The sequence below is a fragment of the Scyliorhinus canicula genome, chromosome 20, assembly GCF_902713615.1.
Source record: "Scyliorhinus canicula chromosome 20, sScyCan1.1, whole genome shotgun sequence".
In the NCBI taxonomy this organism is placed as follows: domain Eukaryota; kingdom Metazoa; phylum Chordata; class Chondrichthyes; order Carcharhiniformes; family Scyliorhinidae; genus Scyliorhinus; species Scyliorhinus canicula.
In genome coordinates this window covers 50,348,132-50,365,821 of record NC_052165.1, presented here as the reverse complement: position 1 = coordinate 50,365,821, position 17,690 = coordinate 50,348,132, and positions in this window count along the sequence as shown.

Below are 17,690 nucleotides of genomic sequence, written 5' to 3'. Positions count from 1 at the left end.
TGCATCGGACTGTCTAACCCCATCGTTTTCTGTTCCCCACCACCCCTCCGACCCTCCAGGAGAAGGCCGCCCATAACCTCCGTGATGTGACCATCAATTCACTAGAGACACAATTAGAAGTAAACTGTGGTTTTAATAGTCTTACAACTGAGCCTGCCTGCGACCAGAGGAACTGAGAACAGGCTTACGGCTGCAGCACTTTATACTTCCGGTAGCGGGAGAGGCCATGGGCGGAGCCATGGGCGGAGCCAAGGGTGGAGCCCTGTACAAGCTCCTCATCTCCCCCTATGGGCAGAACCGCGCAACGGCTCACATACAGAGCCCACAAGGACATAATACAATGCACTGCAATACAGTGTTAATTACAATACAGTGTAATTCACCACACTCCGGGAGCAGGAGAAGACTGGAGGGGGACCGATGGACCTGCAGCCCCTCATCGTGGCTGAGCAGAGGGCCCTGGGTGTGGTTGGCAGCCCAGAGGAAAGGGAGGTTACCGAGGTGGAGGTCGGCCTCTGGTGAGGAAGTGAGGCCCCGCTTAGTTGCGGTTCCCCATGACACCTGTGTTAACACCACCCCCCTCAGGACTCAGGAGACCTCGGAGCTGGGGTCGGAGGATGACACTATCTTCCCGTCACAGCTATCTCCGAAACCTCCGGCATCCCAGAGACACTCACCTTGGTTAGTGAAGAGGCTCCTGGGACTCTCTCTGGTGCTCACCACACAGCTGATCCGGTATAGCAGGGGGGGGATAGGAACACCCGAGGGGGCGGACGGTCGGAGGGCAGATGGGTTTTGGGCTTCTGGAACAGACAGTCCCATCGATCGTGGAGCTGCAGGGACTACGTGAGGGATTGTCAGCGAGCACTGAGTACCTGCAGGGGCAGTTGGAGGAGTCCAACCGCGTGCAGCAGCAAGAGATGGTACTGGTTAGTCGGTCGACGGAGAATCCCGTCCATTGAGCGTGAAGCTTTGCAGAAATTCTAATAGAGAGGTTGTTAGGAAAACAAAGGGAATTTCAAAGGATTATATTTGATTTGGTAAATGTTAGAAATAAGGGGCTGGACGGGGCGGAGAAGCCCCGATGATGATGAAATCGGGGGCGGAGCCACTTTCACAAAGCTCCGCCCCCTGAAAAGCTGCATACTCTAGGAGTACGCCGCACGCCGTATCCACGGCCTCAGGCCATTTCCTAAGGTCCACCCCGCGATGCTCCGTCCCCAACCAGCCGAATTCCTGACCGCTGGGTCACAAGTGGTCTTATCCGTCGGAAACTCAGCCTGGTGGCTGCGGACTTGTCCAGTTGGGGGAGGGCCGATCTGTGAGCAGGGGGGGCATTATGCGGGGGTGGGGGCATGAGCCAAACGAAAGGGGGAGAATAATTTTGCGGGGCTGCGTCCGCCATGAAGCACATGCGTGGCCACGGACCGGCAATGCTCCGGGCCGTATCGGCAGCTAGAGCTGGGAGCTCTAAGCTGCCTGGCTGCTTGGACTCCCCCCCACCCCCCCCCCCTTCCCCCCCGCCAGGGAACAGGGAATCGGTGGCCATTTTGCGCCAGTTTTCCTGGCGTAAAACACCACCGTTTGCACGCCAGCATGGGGACTTAGTCTCCCACACGGTGAATCCAGCCCCTGGGGCGTGATTCACCCAAAACATTTTGTTAGATCACAGGAGAGTCCAAAATTGGAAACCACAGCGTACACCAATCGGTTTGTGATCTCACCAGCCTGCTCCTGTTGGCAAAATCAGGATCCCGCCGTGGTGTGGCGAGAAACCATTATCATCAATTAATGCCAATCACCATATCATTACTGGGAACGGCCCTCTATCAAACGACTTCCCCTGGTCTAACCGCACCCCAGCAAGTGGTCATGTAGGCACCGATTAGTACACCTTTTAAAAACATGAAGCTGCTGTGGGGATCCGAGGAACCATTGCAGTCAGGCAACCAGCCCGTGGGCACTGGAGTTGCTGGCACAGTACTCAGGTGGGGGTGGACCTGATGTGACCATCAATTCACTAGACACGTGATTGGAAGTAAACCGTGGTTTTAATAGTCTTACAACTAAGCCAGCCTGCGACCAGAGGAACTGAGAGCAGGGTTACGGCTGCAGTGCTTTATACTTCCGGTTAGTGGGAGGAGCCATGGGCGGAGCCAAGGGTGGAACCCAGTACAAACTCCTCATCTCCCCCTATGGGCAGAGCCGCGCAACGGCTCACATACAGAGCCCACAAGGACACAATACACGCAAGGCAATACAGTGTGAATTACGATGGCATATAATTCACCACAGGACCGCCATCAGATGGACAGTCACCCGGGGGAATTTCCGAGGAGACAGCCACACACCTTCACTTGGGGTTCTGACTGCAGAGTTTATTTGCCAATGTCATATTTCGTGCTTAAAATGGGGACTTTGGGCTGGATTTTCAGGCTGCCAGCCGCGTGTTTTTCAACGTCACGCCATTCACTGGCGACAGGATTCTCTCATCTCGCCGCATTTCCCAATGAACCAACCCCACGCCGCAGGGAAACCCTTGGGCGGGTTGGATCACTGTCTGTGCGGAGTCTGCACGTTGCCTGCGTGGGTTTCCTCTGGGTGCCCCTCCCACAGTCCAAAGACTGGCAGGTTAGGTGGATTGGCCATGATAAATTGGCACTTAGTTACCAGGAAGGTTAGGTGGGGTTACTGGGTTACGGGGATAGGGTGGAAGTGGGGGCTTAAATGGGTTGGTGCAGACTCGATGGGCCAAATGACCTCCTTCTGCACTGCATGTTCGATGTTCTAATTAGCCGTCCTGTGACTCTGTTCCTCCAGGTTTTATAGCTGGGCTTCCTGTTACAACATCAACCGGGATCGTAATAAGGATCAGAGAAAACATTTTCAACGCTGGTGGAAATGAAAGTTTTCCTGCTTATTTAATGGAAAGCGAATTCCCAACTCCAATTCTGTACCTGAGAAAACCTCGGTTGAAAACCTACCCCAGTATACCAGGGGTGTAGGTTCAGGCATGGCATTTGTACATCACACTCTCTGTACTCCAGTTCCTGTTAATAGTCTTGCTAACACCCCTCCTGGCTGTGAATCTATGAAACTCAAGAATCACAACAAGCAGTTTAACTATATCACCGAACAAAGTATGATAAAATTGTGCTCAGAATCCGTATGCTCTTGGAGTAAAGGTGCGTACATGTGAATGCATGGACAATCATATATTACTTTGTTAACCTGGGACCTTAGACTTTGAATCACTAGTCATTCTGAGTGAAACATTAATATTTCACTGCAAAATGATTCTGTGCCAAGTCAGGGAGAAGTTCACTCAATTATATTTTCTCTCTGTAAACAGATTTTACATTCAAACAGGAAAATCATAACGCAATGGCTGCTCAGCATAAAAGGTTCAGGAGCAGCAAAAGAGTGATTTACTTTGAGTCTTGCAAATATCTTGTTCCTATCAAATAACATTAACCTCAAGAGACCAATTGCGAAACCAGACTGTTACTTTTATCTAAATTGTTCTCTACACAGAGCTGTGGGAAATGTGTGGCATCTTATTTTAGTGAGGTTAAGTTTCCTTTCTGTGTTGGTGCTTCAAGGTGTGAAGTACCTAATAGATGCAGTGCTACCATGTATGTTGATCAGTCTTCCATTGATCAATCGGTACTCAGATCCAGGAGTCAGCGCAAGCATGGATCCACTTTCATGAAGACATCCTCTCTCCTGGTTGGAACCTTGTGCTACTATTGGAACCAGCCTCTCCAGATGCCTGATGTTGGTGTCAGGACCTGACTGCTCACGCATCTTCTGTGGTGTTAGAACCTGTCAAGGAGTTCTCTCTTACAAGACCCATGATACCACAGTACAGACCACTGGAGCCCCTGACACTCTAGGGCAGCTTTAGGTTAACGTTAAGAATAGTATAGAAAGGTACTGGAGTAGATAGAAGGACCATTTGTGAAATCCAGAGTTATGAAGAAAGTCTGTTCCTTGTTTTGGAGTGAATTTGCAACAGGGAACAAAGTTCCTGCTCCACTTCTTTACTGAACCGCTGCCGTCACATGCAGACCTTCTTCTGTTACATCACCGGAAGCAGTGAGATCTGGGTGGTCTGGGGAGGAAGGTACCTTCTTGTTGGCCTCCCTCTCCTTTAGTGCAATCTTATCCTGATGATTCCCCTTCCTCCTGTTCATGTTCTGCAACTATCTTAAGGATACTTACGGGGTTGTCACAAATTAACTCATGCTAAAAGCTCCATAACAGAAGGCGGGACACAAAAGATTTCCCTGCCTGAAATATAACTTGTAGACTTCTTTCCTATACTTGCAGTGCTGAGGTTTTTCTCATTACTTCAGGTAAAGTGTGCGGACAGTCAAAATTGTGAACTCACCCAAATGATGAATTGATAGGTGGTGGATGTAACTCCCTCCTCCCTCCTCTCTTCCACAAGCAGGAGTTAACTCAGTGGTAATTTTGGTGTCAATGCAGCATTTGTGGGACAGCGGGATGAAACTGTGAATGACAGGAGTACAATATGGACCTATCGCAAATCAGCAGCCCATTTCACACCATAACTGATCTTTGTTTCTTTTCCTGGTCGCATGATGCTGAGGAGGCTGGTTTAGCACAGTGCGCTAAATAGCTGGCTTGTAAAGCAGACCAAGGCCAGCAGTGCGGGTTCAATTCCCGTACCAGCCTCCCCGAACAGGCGTCGGAATGTGGCGACTAGGGGCTTTTCACATTAACTTCATTTTGAAGCCTACTTGTGACAATAAGTGATTTTCATTTCAAGTTTCTTCAAGTGTCAGAACTGAAATAAAATTGTGAATGTGCGTCAGAGGCTGTTGTGGACATAGATCTCAGCTGAACTACTAATGATATTGGCTAAAATGCTCCTCACTTTTGAATTGGTTTATCAATGTGATTTCATTCCTGTGCAGACAATTAAGTAAACTGTTAAGTAATGGGCTGAAAATGCAAGTTGGTGTTGTTGATCCAGGAACTTCTTTCCTCTTCACCCCCTATTTTATCCATCTACACTATTCCAACTTTTATTCTTCATGTGATGTTTGCTCAGATGTCTACAATGATAGGTGATATAAATGTCCCTCAGAGTGAGGATCTGGTGGGAAACTTGGCTGGGACAAAGGTTTCTTAAGTGCCTCTGTCAGCCCACTGGTGGAAAGTCTGCATGTGCGTGCGAAAGGAGGTCTGGTGATTTGTGGTGATTGCCCTTTTAAGGGCAACACAGCAGAAGAGGGTCACCTGGCTTGGGGTACAGATTGGGAACGAGAGTGGGTAATCACTTCAGGAGGAGGTAGTCCTCTCTTGGGCAGAAGACATGCAGAAGTAATGTAAGTTGACTGGGACAGCCGGTGGCCGACTGGCCTTCATACAATTTTTCTTATTAATAAATACATTTCATGCTTCTTTTTTGAGAAAATATTTTATTGAAGAATTTGTAATTTTCACAGTTTAACAAAATTAACAAATTAACGATCCAAACAACCTAGCAGCCCAACGCATACAAGCACATCGCAATAACATACCCAACTACTCTGCCACCCTAAGCTCCTAGATTCCCTGTCCTTATTTTACACTGCCATGCCTCCCATTTTCTTCCCCCTTTCCCCTCCCCCCCCCACTTTCTGCTGACGTTCAGTTTTCCTTAAAGAAGTCAATGAACAGTTGCCACCTCCGAGCAAACCCCTGAATTGATCCTCTCAAGGTGAACTTAATCTTTTCCAGCCTGGGAAACCCTGCCATGTCATTAACCCACACTCCTTACTTTGGAGGCTCCGAGTCCCTCCATCCCAGCTAAATCCGTCTCCGGGCCACCAGGGAGGCAAAGGCCAAAACATCGGCTTCTCTCCCGCCCTGGGCCCCCGGATCCTCCGATACCCCAAATATTGCCATTTCTGCACTCGGAGTCACCCTCTCTTCCAGGACCTCTGACATGAAGTCCGCAAATCCCTGCCAGAAACCCCTCAACTTCGGTCATGCCCAGAACATATGCACATGATTCGCTGGGCTTCCCCCATACCACCCACATCAGTCCTCCTCGAAAACACTGCTCATCCGGGCTACCGTCATGTGGGCCCTATGACCCACCTGGAACTGGATCAGGCTATGTGTGGCACACAATGAGGATGAATTGCCTCTCTTCAAGGCCTTTTCTCATAGTCCGACTTCCGGCTCCTGTCCCAACTCTTCCTCCCACTTCCTCTTCACCTCCCCGAGAAGGGACCCCTTCCCACTCCATCAATTCCTTGTATATCTCTGAGACCCTCCCAACCCCTCTTCCATTTTTGACATCACCTTATCCTGTAATCCCCTTGGGGGGAGGTGAGGAAAGCTTGGAACCTGCCTCCGTACAAAGTCCCGACCTGTAGGTACCAAAATCTGTGTCCCCCCCCGCCGGCAACTCAAACTCCTCCTCTAATACCTCCAGGCTCTGGAACCCCTCCTCAATGAAGAGATCCCCAAATCTCTCAATCCCTGCCCACTGCCACCTCCTAAAGCCCCCATCCAGGAACAAAATGGTGATCGTCACAGATCAGTGACCACACTGACGCCCCCTCCAATCTCATGTGCTGTCTCCATTGTCCCTACACCCTCAGGACTGCCACTACCACTGGACTTGTGGAGTACTGAGCCAGCGAGAACGACAAGGGCGCCGTTAGCAAAGCTACCAAACTCGTACCCTTACACAATGCCGCCTCTCCTCGCTCCCACACCGACCCCTCCCCCACTACCCACTTCCTTACCATCGAAATGTTGGCTTCCCAGTAATAGTTCATAAAATTCGGAAGGGCTAAGCCCCCCTCCCCATGCCCCCGTTCAAAAAGTACCTTCTTCACCCTCGGGGTCTTACCAGCCCATACAAAACCTGAGATCGCCGCGTTCATCTTCAGAAAAAAGCTTTAGGGATAAAAATTGGAAGACATTGAAAAACGAACAGCAACGTCGGGAGGACTGTCTTCTTCACAGTCTGCACCCTCCCTGCCAATGACAGTGGGAGCATGTCTCCCATGGATAGGAGCCCAAATTCCATGTGGAGGTCTCTTTTCATATGCACAGCCACCCTGCCCAGATTAACTTTTGGAGCTGACCCCAGTCCCTAGCCATCTGAATCCCCATGGACCTAAAATTCCTACCTCCCCACATTGAACGGTAACTCCCTCAGTCTCCTCTCCTGCCCCCGTGCCTGGATCACGAACACCTCGCTCTTATCCATATTTAACTTGGAGCCTGATAACTGACCAAATTCTTCCAGTATCTCCATAATTCCATAATAAATCTACCGCCCCGGGTCTGCCGCTATCTTACCCACCTTGAATGTCACCTTTTTGTTGACCAGAATTGCCCGCCCCCTTGATTTAAAGTCCAATCCCGAGTGAAATACCTGTCTGACCCATCCCTTCCTCAATCTAACCTGGTCACCCAACTTTAAGCATATCTCCTGCAGCGTAGCCATGTCCGCCTTCTGTTGTCTCAAGTGTGTGGACACACAGGCTCTTTCAACCGGCCCATTCAGTCCACGAACATTTCACATGATCAACCTGGTCAGGGGGCACCCTATCCCTCTCCTCTGTCCATCAGCCACAGCCTCTCCTAGGCCAGCCCTTGGCCCATGCCCCGCACCTCAACTGGCCCTCCCTCCGGCAGCTAATGTTATGAGCTCTTCTCCTCCACCACCCTAAAAGTCCCTCTCCGTCAGCAGTCTACCCCTCCCCCCCCCTCGCCCTCCCATCCCCCCTATGTTGGTCTTCAGCTCACCCCCCACTATGCTTCCGTGAACTAGACCTCCCAGCTAGCCTGGCAGCCCCCGCCCCTGGCCCATCCCTCCTCCCTTAAAGTATTATCTGGTCAACAAATCTCAAACAGAACCAAATGAAAAACAGAAAAAGAAAATATATATACAAAGCCTCAAACGTCGTTCCAAACATCGCAAATTAAACGTTGGAGGTTTAAAGTTTTTGCAAAACATAGCTCACTGCTGAGTTCCCCACAGTCAGAGTTCAAGGTCTTCATTCTCCCGTCAGTTTATTGTCTTTCATAAAGTCCACCACGTCCTTCGGTGAGCCAAAGTACAGTTCCCAACCCTCATAGGTCACCCATAGACGGGCTGGGTAAAGCAGATCAAACTTTATTCCTTTCACTTATAGGGTCGACTTGACTCTTTGTGAGTTCTTCTCCCAAGTCTGGTACACCTGATCTCGGCATCTTCCCACACACGCCGCTTCGTCTGCCTGGTCCATCTCATAATACATTCCTTGTCTAGGGACCAATGTAGTCATAACACCATCGCCCTCGGTGGGGTGGAGGGGGGGGGGGGATCACGCCCCTGGGGCTTGCATATAAGCACCTTGTGGGCCTGGTCCACCTCCAGCGGCTTGTCGAACGCACCTTCCCCCATCAGCTTCTCCAGCATCTTCGCCACATACGCACCAGCATCCGATCCTTCCCTCCGGCAGACCCATGATCCGAATGTTCTGCCTCCGATAATGGTTCTCCAGGTCCTCCACTTTCTCCAACAGTCGCTTCTGCTGATCACGCAGCATCCCGATCTCCACTGCCATCGAGGTGAACTGCTCCTCCTGCTTCCCCGCCTGCTCCTCCAACCTCCGGATCGCCTGACCCTGGGTTGTCAATTTCGCCTCCACGCGGTCAACCACCGCCCTGATCGGGTCTACCGCCTGGGCCAGGCCCTCCGCACACTCCTTCTGTTGTTGGGTAAACCTCTCATTCAAGAAGCTCACCAACTGGTCCATCTACTACTGAGCTGATGGGGCCGGAACCTGCGCATCCGCCATTTCCACACTCGAAATCTGGGCCTCACTCGCCATCAACTTCCGATTCATCCTTTTCCAATTTTTTCTGGGCCGCAGCTCCATAACCTAGGGGTCCCCTCCTTCTGTTCCCGCTTCTACAACTTTACTTCGCAAAATTCCTACAACTTTACTTCGCAAAATTCCAACAACTTTATTTCACAAAATTCCTGCAACAATCCGGCATAAAAGCCACACAAAGACCACCATGAGTGGGAGCTGCCAAACGTGCGACCTGTCACTCCATAGCCGCCACCGCAAGTCACATTTCGTGCTTCTAATAAAGTATGTGAATGTGCATCATTGCAGGCGGGAAAAGGCTGACAGCCTGTGAAATTAAGCAGCCCGGCTGTCGTCGGGTTAAGTGTGAGGCCTGGAATTGCTGCAGCAGCTTATGATTTGGGAGGAGTGGGGATCTGGGACAAGGGAAGGTCTAAACTTTACAAGTGGGGCTTGAATGAAGATCCCTGCATCTCCTTGTGGCACAAATAAACAAACGTTAATTGGCCTTTTATGCTTTCAATCCTGTCACAGGGCTTCCCTGGTGGAAAAGTCGCATTGGCCTCCTGGTCAGGCGAGGGGTTAAAATTCTAACCAAATATTGAGTTGAGGTTACAGTCAGATCAGCCATGATCTCATTGAATGGTGTAGCAGGCTCGAGGTACCTACTCCTGTTCCTAATTTATATCTTCACATGTCACTGAATATTTAAATAACAACACTGTCAATTTATCCAAACTTGCAGAAGTGTTGGCAAAAATAGTCAACTGCAAGATAGCTGCTTCCTCACCTGGTGTCTGCTGGGTGAGTCTAGTTCAAATCTATCCTTATATATTCAGTACATTGATACCTTGCATTATACACAAGAGGTACAAAAATCCCTGAATCAAACAAACATTAGAATAATAATCGCTGGAAGCTCTCAAATAAAAGTACATTTATTATTCACTTTATTGAAGGAAAAACCTTTGTGTCCTTGTTCCTGATTGTTGCTAAGTTGTAGTGGGCCATATGCACAGGAAGTGAGCTGAAGAAGTTATAACACGAGTCAGATGTACTGAACATGTGCATGTACATACATAAGAACATTCATCACCAATCTGCTCACTGAGTCAGCTGAGGGGAAGATTTATTCAATTAGGATAAAGATAAAGAACATACGACCAATTTCCCTAGATTTAATAGTTCCTTCCAGTCTATTTTTAAAGTTGGCGTTCAATGCTCCCATCCCATTTAGTTGGAATTTCTTAAACAAAATGCGGCATTTATTTTTTCTTTAATGATTGAATTCTGTGTTACGCATTACAACTGATGCCTGTATTCTCCATTCACATGGCAACTCCACAATTACAACTGATGCCTGTATTCTCCATTCACATGGCAACTCCACAATTACAACTGATGCCTGTATTCTCCATTCACATGGCAACTCCACAATTACAACTGAACATAGAACATAGAACAGTACAGCACAGAACAGGCCCTTCGGCCCTCAATGTTGTGCCGAGCCATGATCACCCTACTCAAACCCACATATCCACCCTATACCCGTAACCCAACAACCCCCCACTTAACCTTACTTTTATTAGGACACTACGGGCAATTTAGCATGGCCAATCCACCTAACCCGCACATCTTTGGACTGTGGGAGGAAACCGGAGCATCCGGAGGAAACCCACGCAAACAGGGGGAGGATGTGCAGACTCCGCACAGACAGTGACCCAAGCCGGAATCGAACCTGGGACACTGGAGCTGTGAAGCATTTATGCTAACCACCATGCTACCCTGCTGCCCCCTACTGATGCCTGTATTCTCCATTCACATCGCAACTCCACAATTACCGTTGTTGATTTAATGTCTGTGCATTAAGAAGCTGGGCTGGACTTCCGTTTCTGAGACTGTGTTGACGCCAATGCAGAATCCGTGGACTTTTAAGACAGAAAAATGGGCACCGCACCTGGACTGATTCTGCTTCCATTGAGGGGCTAGCACCATTGCCACGAGGAACACACTCAATTCCACTGAAAAATAGTGCGAGATTCGCCGGGTCCGTGATCGACACTCGAGAGACTGACAAGCTGCAGCCGCACATACACTTCCTACACACACTTTTTCCCAGCCAAAAAGATGGCACTGGGTGTGCTGGAGCGCGCCCATACAGCTGATGGGTTGGTTATGGCCAGTGGGCACACAGGGAGGTGCCCCGTGGCACCAGGGCTGTTAGCGGTGTGCCCAGCTGCATGGTTACCTTGCCAGCTGCAGCAATGGTGCATTGTGTCCATTCATCCTGACCCCACAGACCACCTGCTGGCCAGCCCCCCCCCCCCCCCCCCCCCACCCTCCCTACTCCCCCCAGCACTGGCAGAAGCCCCTCGTGGCCAGCGGCACAATTGTTAGCAAACAAGGGCCATGTTGGACACTTTCCGTACCCCTTCTCTCCCCTCAGTAGCCGCCATGCCAGTTTCACAACCTTTAAAAGCACAAGTGAGCCGCGCCGTCGGGAACTCGGCCCATCGGAGGCGGAGAAGCCAATGCCGTAGCTGATGAAGGAGAGAAAGAGCAGATAGGACACAGAGAGGAGCGACTGTGGGCTGCTGGACCAGACACTGGCCGGGCTGGCTGGGATGTGGGGCGGGGGCCTGCCTGGGCCAGGGGAGGGGAGGGGGGGGGGGGTGATGGAGAAACGGGCTGAGTGGCTGTGGTGATCCCCCCCCCCCCCACAACGAGACTGGGGCGATGTCTAGTCACTGACCGCCATTGCAGTGGCTGGCAAGGCGGCCATCTTGCTGCGTGCTCACTGACCACCCAGCTTGGCCCCTGGTTCAGCAGAGTGACACCAGCTGTATGGGTGTACCCAACTCCCCACCCCACCTTCAATCATACCTCCAGCCCACGGTAGCCCTTAAGGGGGTGCCGGGTGGAAGCCGTGGAGTGTACCGCTCGCAAGGGCAGTGCCAGCCAATGGTACCCCTGGCATCGGGGACAGACGGCAGGGCCAGAGGTCTCCCCAGTGTCGTGCATCGATCGGGCCAGGCGTGTGAGAACGGGGAGGGAGCATGCTGGGGCAGAGTCCTCAGTGCCAACCGGTGCCATTGTGCAGTCCGTTGGACTATGCTATGCTATGCACCATGCTAACATGTCAGCCTTTCATCCCCTTCGGAAAATTGGTATTGGAATTCAACCAGCAATAATGGCCTTCCTGCTAGTCCTGGGGGATGCTCTCTGGCTGTACAAGCTGGTGCTGTCTGAGGAGGAAGAGGAAGCAGCAGCAGCAGAGCATGCCACAGAGGGACAGAAAGAAGCCGCCCAGGATGGAGGGCCAGCCGTCAAAGAGGCCGAGGAGGAGGAAGTGCCAGAGCCTCCGCATGAGGCCTCTGTGTCTACCGGCAGTGCCTGTCATTCGAGGACCTGCCGGACCGGGCATATCTGCCAGATGATGGCACACCTGGCACTGCGGGGGTATGGGGGAGGTCACCTGCTCCCGGTGGCCATCAAGGTGACGATCATCCTGAACTTTTACGCAACAGGGTCCTTCCAGGCGCCAAGTCGGGACCTGTCCGGCATCTCACAGAGCTTGTGCACAGGTGCATCCGCACATTCATTGAAGCCCTATATGCCCAGGTGGCTCAATACATCCACTTCAAAACGGACCAAGCCTACCAGGATGCCCAGGCAGCAGGGTTCATCGCCATTGACAGGATGCTCTGGATCCAGGGGGTGATGGACGGGATGCATGTTGCCCTATGAGCACCTGCAGGTGACAGGCCGCTCTACACAAACCAAACGGGGTTCCACTTGATGAACGTGCAGCTGATGTGTGACCATGAACTACGCACCATACATGTCTGCGCCCAATAGCCGGGCAGTATGCAGGACACCTTCATCCTGGCACACTCAACAATTCCAGACTTGTTCGAGGTGCCCCCTCGGCTGGAGGGTTGGCTCCTAGGCGACAGGGGTTATCCACTGTGGTCGTGGCTGTTGACACTGATCCAGTGGCCACAGACTGATGCAGAGACCCACTATAACAACGCCCATACAGAAACCAGCAGTGCCTTGGCATCCTGTAGATACGGTTCTACCGTTCTGGAGGGGCCCTCCAGTATGATGCTGAGAGGGTCGCCCGCATTGTGGCGGCCTGCTGCGTCCTCCACATCATCGCACAGCAGAGGGGCGACTAGGGGCTTTTCCTAGTAACTTCATTGAAACCTATTTGTGACAATAAGCGACTATTATTATTATTGAGGGTGGAGGTGGTATAGGGTGACGGGTGGTGTACAGTGAGGGTGGTGTGGGGGTAAGTGTGGTGTGGGAGTGAGGGTGGTGTGGGGGTGGTGTAGGGTGAGGTTGGTGTGGTGTGGGGAGGGATGGGGTGAGTGAAGTTTATGGGTAAGGGTGGTGTGGGGGTGGGGCTGGTGTAGAGTGATGGATGGTGTACGGTGAGTGTGTTGTGGGGGTGAGTGTGCTGTAGGCGTGGTGTTGATGAGGGGGTTGACACACATGTCACAGGGAACCGCAGCTAAGCAGCGACTCACTTCCTTGCCCGCAGCCGAACTCCACCTTATTTATTGCAACCTCCCTTTCCCCTGCTCTGCCGCTGTCCATCAATCCCCCTCCTGTCTTCTCCCACTCCCGGGGGTAATGCGCGGCCTTATCCAGCGGGCTGGGGGACAAGGGGGGAAACAGAAAACTACAGCGTTAGTCAGTTGGATGCATGCAGCCCAGGGGGTAGATAGTTGATGACCTCAGTTGCCAGGGAACCCAGCCATGGCAACCTGATGCTGCACACTGAAGATTGAAAGATGTGGGTGTTGTCTCTTGTTGCAGTGAAGAAGGAGCCCGAGCTGTCCTGGGTTATCCGATAGGTTTGTGGCCCAGGTAAGGCTTTCTATGAGCCGTTCCTTTCATAATGTGCTCTAACTAACAGAGGTGCTGCCTTTTCCATTTTCTGAGGCTACTTCAGTGCCATTGCTTTGCGTCCAACTGTTCATCCATCTAGAACGCAGAAGTAAAAATGGGGTCCGTGCAAAAGCTTAATAAGGAAAATGCAAACAACAAAATTAATCTGCAAGCTAGAAAAGGCATTTCCAATATAGTAATCAGAAAAAACAGAATCATTGGTGACTCTTTACATTTTCCCCTGGCTCATGTGACTCCAATTCTGATGCCAATCCCACACAGTTAAAATTAAATCATTGGACCCGAAATAAATGACATAACTAATGGGATTTAGGCTGGAGTCCGAGAACCTCTCAGACAAAAGCTGCAATGAAGCGGGTCAAAGGAGCAAGGTGCCACACTCAAATCCTAGCAGGTTCTCTGTGTCGGTACGCCTTCAGCGCCTGCCCGAATGTGTAAATTACCCCGTTCCTGGTCTTGGGTGGAGTAATTGAGAGGTCAGAGCAGTGAATGAAAGTTTCATTCCACCAAACATATCTCTAGTATTTCTATATTTTGAGTTTCAATAGCTAAAAGATTAATGCTTTTTATTTACACATTGCAAATGGACTTGTCTCAGCTGTAAACAAACCAATTATTAAAATATTTTTGTTGGTAGATGTGAGAAACACAATTGCTAAATACCACAACAGCCAAAATAACGCATTCAGCTTTATCAACAGTTTAAAGGTAATTTTCACTAGTGACAAGTGACCAAAACATGTTCAACATGAAAAAGTAAGGAAAAGATTGCAATTAGGAAAGTTGGGATTTGTCGGCTGCTACTGTATTCCTGTGTGTATTACCCTCTGGCATAAGGAAACTGGACAATAGAACCTCTTTGAGATTTCAATGGATCAATAGCTACCTAGGGCGCGATTCTCCGGAAAGATTTATACGTGTGATAGCGAGCGTGAACTGCCGCGAGTTTCCCGGCGCAATTCACGTTTATCTGCTGCAAATGAAGGTTTAAACTGATTCGCCGGCACCCACGCGGAAATTGGTGGAAGTCGCAGAGGGGAGGAGCCACCAGACCCCGCGGACCTGTCAAACGTGAGTTATTATTGCCTTACTGACTGACCCATACCTCCCACTGACCATATACCGCAAGCCCTCCAGCCAACGGCACAGGCCCATCCCGGGTGGCTTCCTCTCCAGCCTCCCAGGAGACCACTACAGAGGGGAGCTCCGAGGAAGACACGATCGAGGCGTCACAGCTGTCACCCCTCCCCTCCACCAGCGCAGACACACGCACCTTGGTGGAAACCATTCGTGGTCAGGCTGCTGGGGCACAGTCTGGTGAGCACCACACAGCTGCTGATGTACATCCAGTGGAGGCAGGAACCCCCAGGCGAGACAGCAGTTAGAGCTCTGCTGGATCTCAGGACTCAGCTGGGTCCCAGCCTGATGCTGAGCCTGTGGAAATGGGTTACCCAGAGCTGAAGGAGATGTTAGGGAACAGCCGGGACATTCAGAGGGAGATGTCAGCATCACTCCAGCAGGTCCATAGTGGATTGCAGGAATCCCAGAGGTCACGGGCTCTGGGGATGTCGCTGGCAATGCGGTGCAGTGAGGCCAAGATTATTAGGGTGACGACCACAGTGGAGAGCCTGGTGCACGATGTTGGCATCATTAGTGAAGGTGTCCGAGGCGTCGCACAGACGGTGACGGACATGGCTGAAGGTCTTGGCAGAATGTCCACCTTGCTGGGTGAGGTCACCCAGTACCAGGCTGACCTTGATGAGGTTCTGCGGGCCATGTCCCACTCTCAAATGGGAATGACCGAGGAGCTGCGGAATTTGTCCCAGTGGCAGGTTGGCATCGCTGAGGCACTGCCGAGCATGGCCCAGTCACTGAGAAGCATTGCCAAGGGCGTCAGCATGATGGTGCAGACATCGGTGAGCTGCCAGGGCCGGCAGAGCCAGATGACGCAGGAGCAGCAGGGCCTTGAACCAACTGCCCCTCCTTCCCAAGGTGAACCACAGGGCCCTATGGGCACCAACTGGAAGGAGAGGGCACTGGATGCCAACCCGGGCCCGTCCCATGGAGGCCCGGGTTATCCTCTGATAAGGCCAGGTCTCGCAGCCAACGCCTGGAACAGGGCACACGGCTATGCACATGCTGCTAGTAAGTCTGCCAGGGCCCTATGGTCCCAGAGCCCCCAGCAGTCGCCTGCCAGAAGCATCAAGGGTAGGTAGGGGGTGAGAGGGAGAGGGGGGAAGGGAGGAGATGGGTGGTGGGGGGGGGGGGGGGGGGGGGTGGCGGCAGCACCATCGGGAGCGTGGGAATCGTACTGCAGACTTGTGCACAACCAGCATGCCTCTTCTGTCACTTTCTTCCGCAGTGCAGATCGACGTCAGAACCCTTGGCCTATCTCCCCAGGCATCCCTCCCTTCACCCCACTGGGAACACCGTGTACAGCTGATGGTTGTGAGGCAGCACTTAGCAGACAGGCAGTGGTCAATCTATGGCATCGATTGAGGAGCACTGATGCTCAGCTGTCTGCAGGTTATCATCACTCCCCATCGACACAGTCCCAGCACCCTGGAGTGATGTAAAACATACCCTGGGAGGGTGGGAAATGGGGGTAGTGGTGGGTAAGGTAGCGATGACGGACCAGGCCACGTCCTAAGTGAATCGGGTGAGTGTGTGGGCCTCCCTGACCCTTCAGACTTGCCAGACCCCTCGCCCCTACTGCCTGTCCTGCAAATTCCGGCTGGTACTCTGGTTCCTCCCTGGGCTCGTCCTCCAGCCCCTGGTGATCCAGAGCTGCCTCATCATTCTCGCCCTCCTCCTCAGAGGTGGCCACATCTTCCTCATAAACAACACCCATCTCGTTGCCCTGCTGCTGTGCGAGGTTGCCCCTAGCCAAGCTGTTCCAGTACAGCTACAACATGGCTATCTACCTAGCAATGTGGAAATTGCCCAGGTATGTCCTGTTCACAAAAAGCAGGACAAATCCAACCGGACAATTCCTGCTCCATCAGTCTCAACAAAGCTACATCGGATAATTTACTGCAAATGCTGGCATGACCATTATCAATCGCCTGCATATTTGTTGCGAATGACTGATCACATACAGCTAATTTCAGAAATTCCTTTCGTGATAAAGACGCACATCATCAGGAGGCAACACCCCAATAAGTAACTGAATAAACCATTGCAAAACTTGTTGCTAGTACAGAACTAACTCAGAGATCATGATTCACTGATCTCTTTGTGCTATTTATCTATCTGTAGATTGTTCTGAGCCAATAGTTTCTGTTGTCGTGTCAGGTACTCTGTCAATAGAAACCAGTTCTTAAAGTTATCCAAGCAAATAGAGGAGCAATTGGTTTGTTTTTGTACGTGTTTCTGAAGAAGTCAAATCAAGTCTCATTGAACCGTTACCACATCCAAATTACTTGAATGAGGCTTGTAGAATGTGTATTCATATATATATATTGCCATGACCTGTAGAAAGGAAGTGACGTGTCGGTAGCGCGGGAGTTTTCACCAGGGTGGTTACAGGCATGGTGTGTAAGAGTGGCGAAAGATCTTATAGCAAACTATTTAAGTTGCAGTCCTTTGTCATCAGTTGTACACAACCCAGCAACTTTACATGGTATCAGGGGCTAGCCAACATGGCCCGAGGGCTTTGGTGCATCTATCCACTCATCTTCAATGAGAACATCGGCACCAGTTGGAAGAGTTTGAAAAGGAATGGGGCACATACTGCCATGCCGATCTCTCTGATAAATCAAAGAAAGTAGAAGCAAACATTGTTTAACCTAACAGGCCTGGAAGCGGTTGAAAAAGGGGGGAGTGTGGTAATTTCAAAGGACAGGCTTTCAGGTCACAAAGATACAAAGAAACAAGAGCTTTATTGGAAAGGTGTGTTCTCTACAGGCTGCTAGACTAGACTGTTAGCCCACCCAA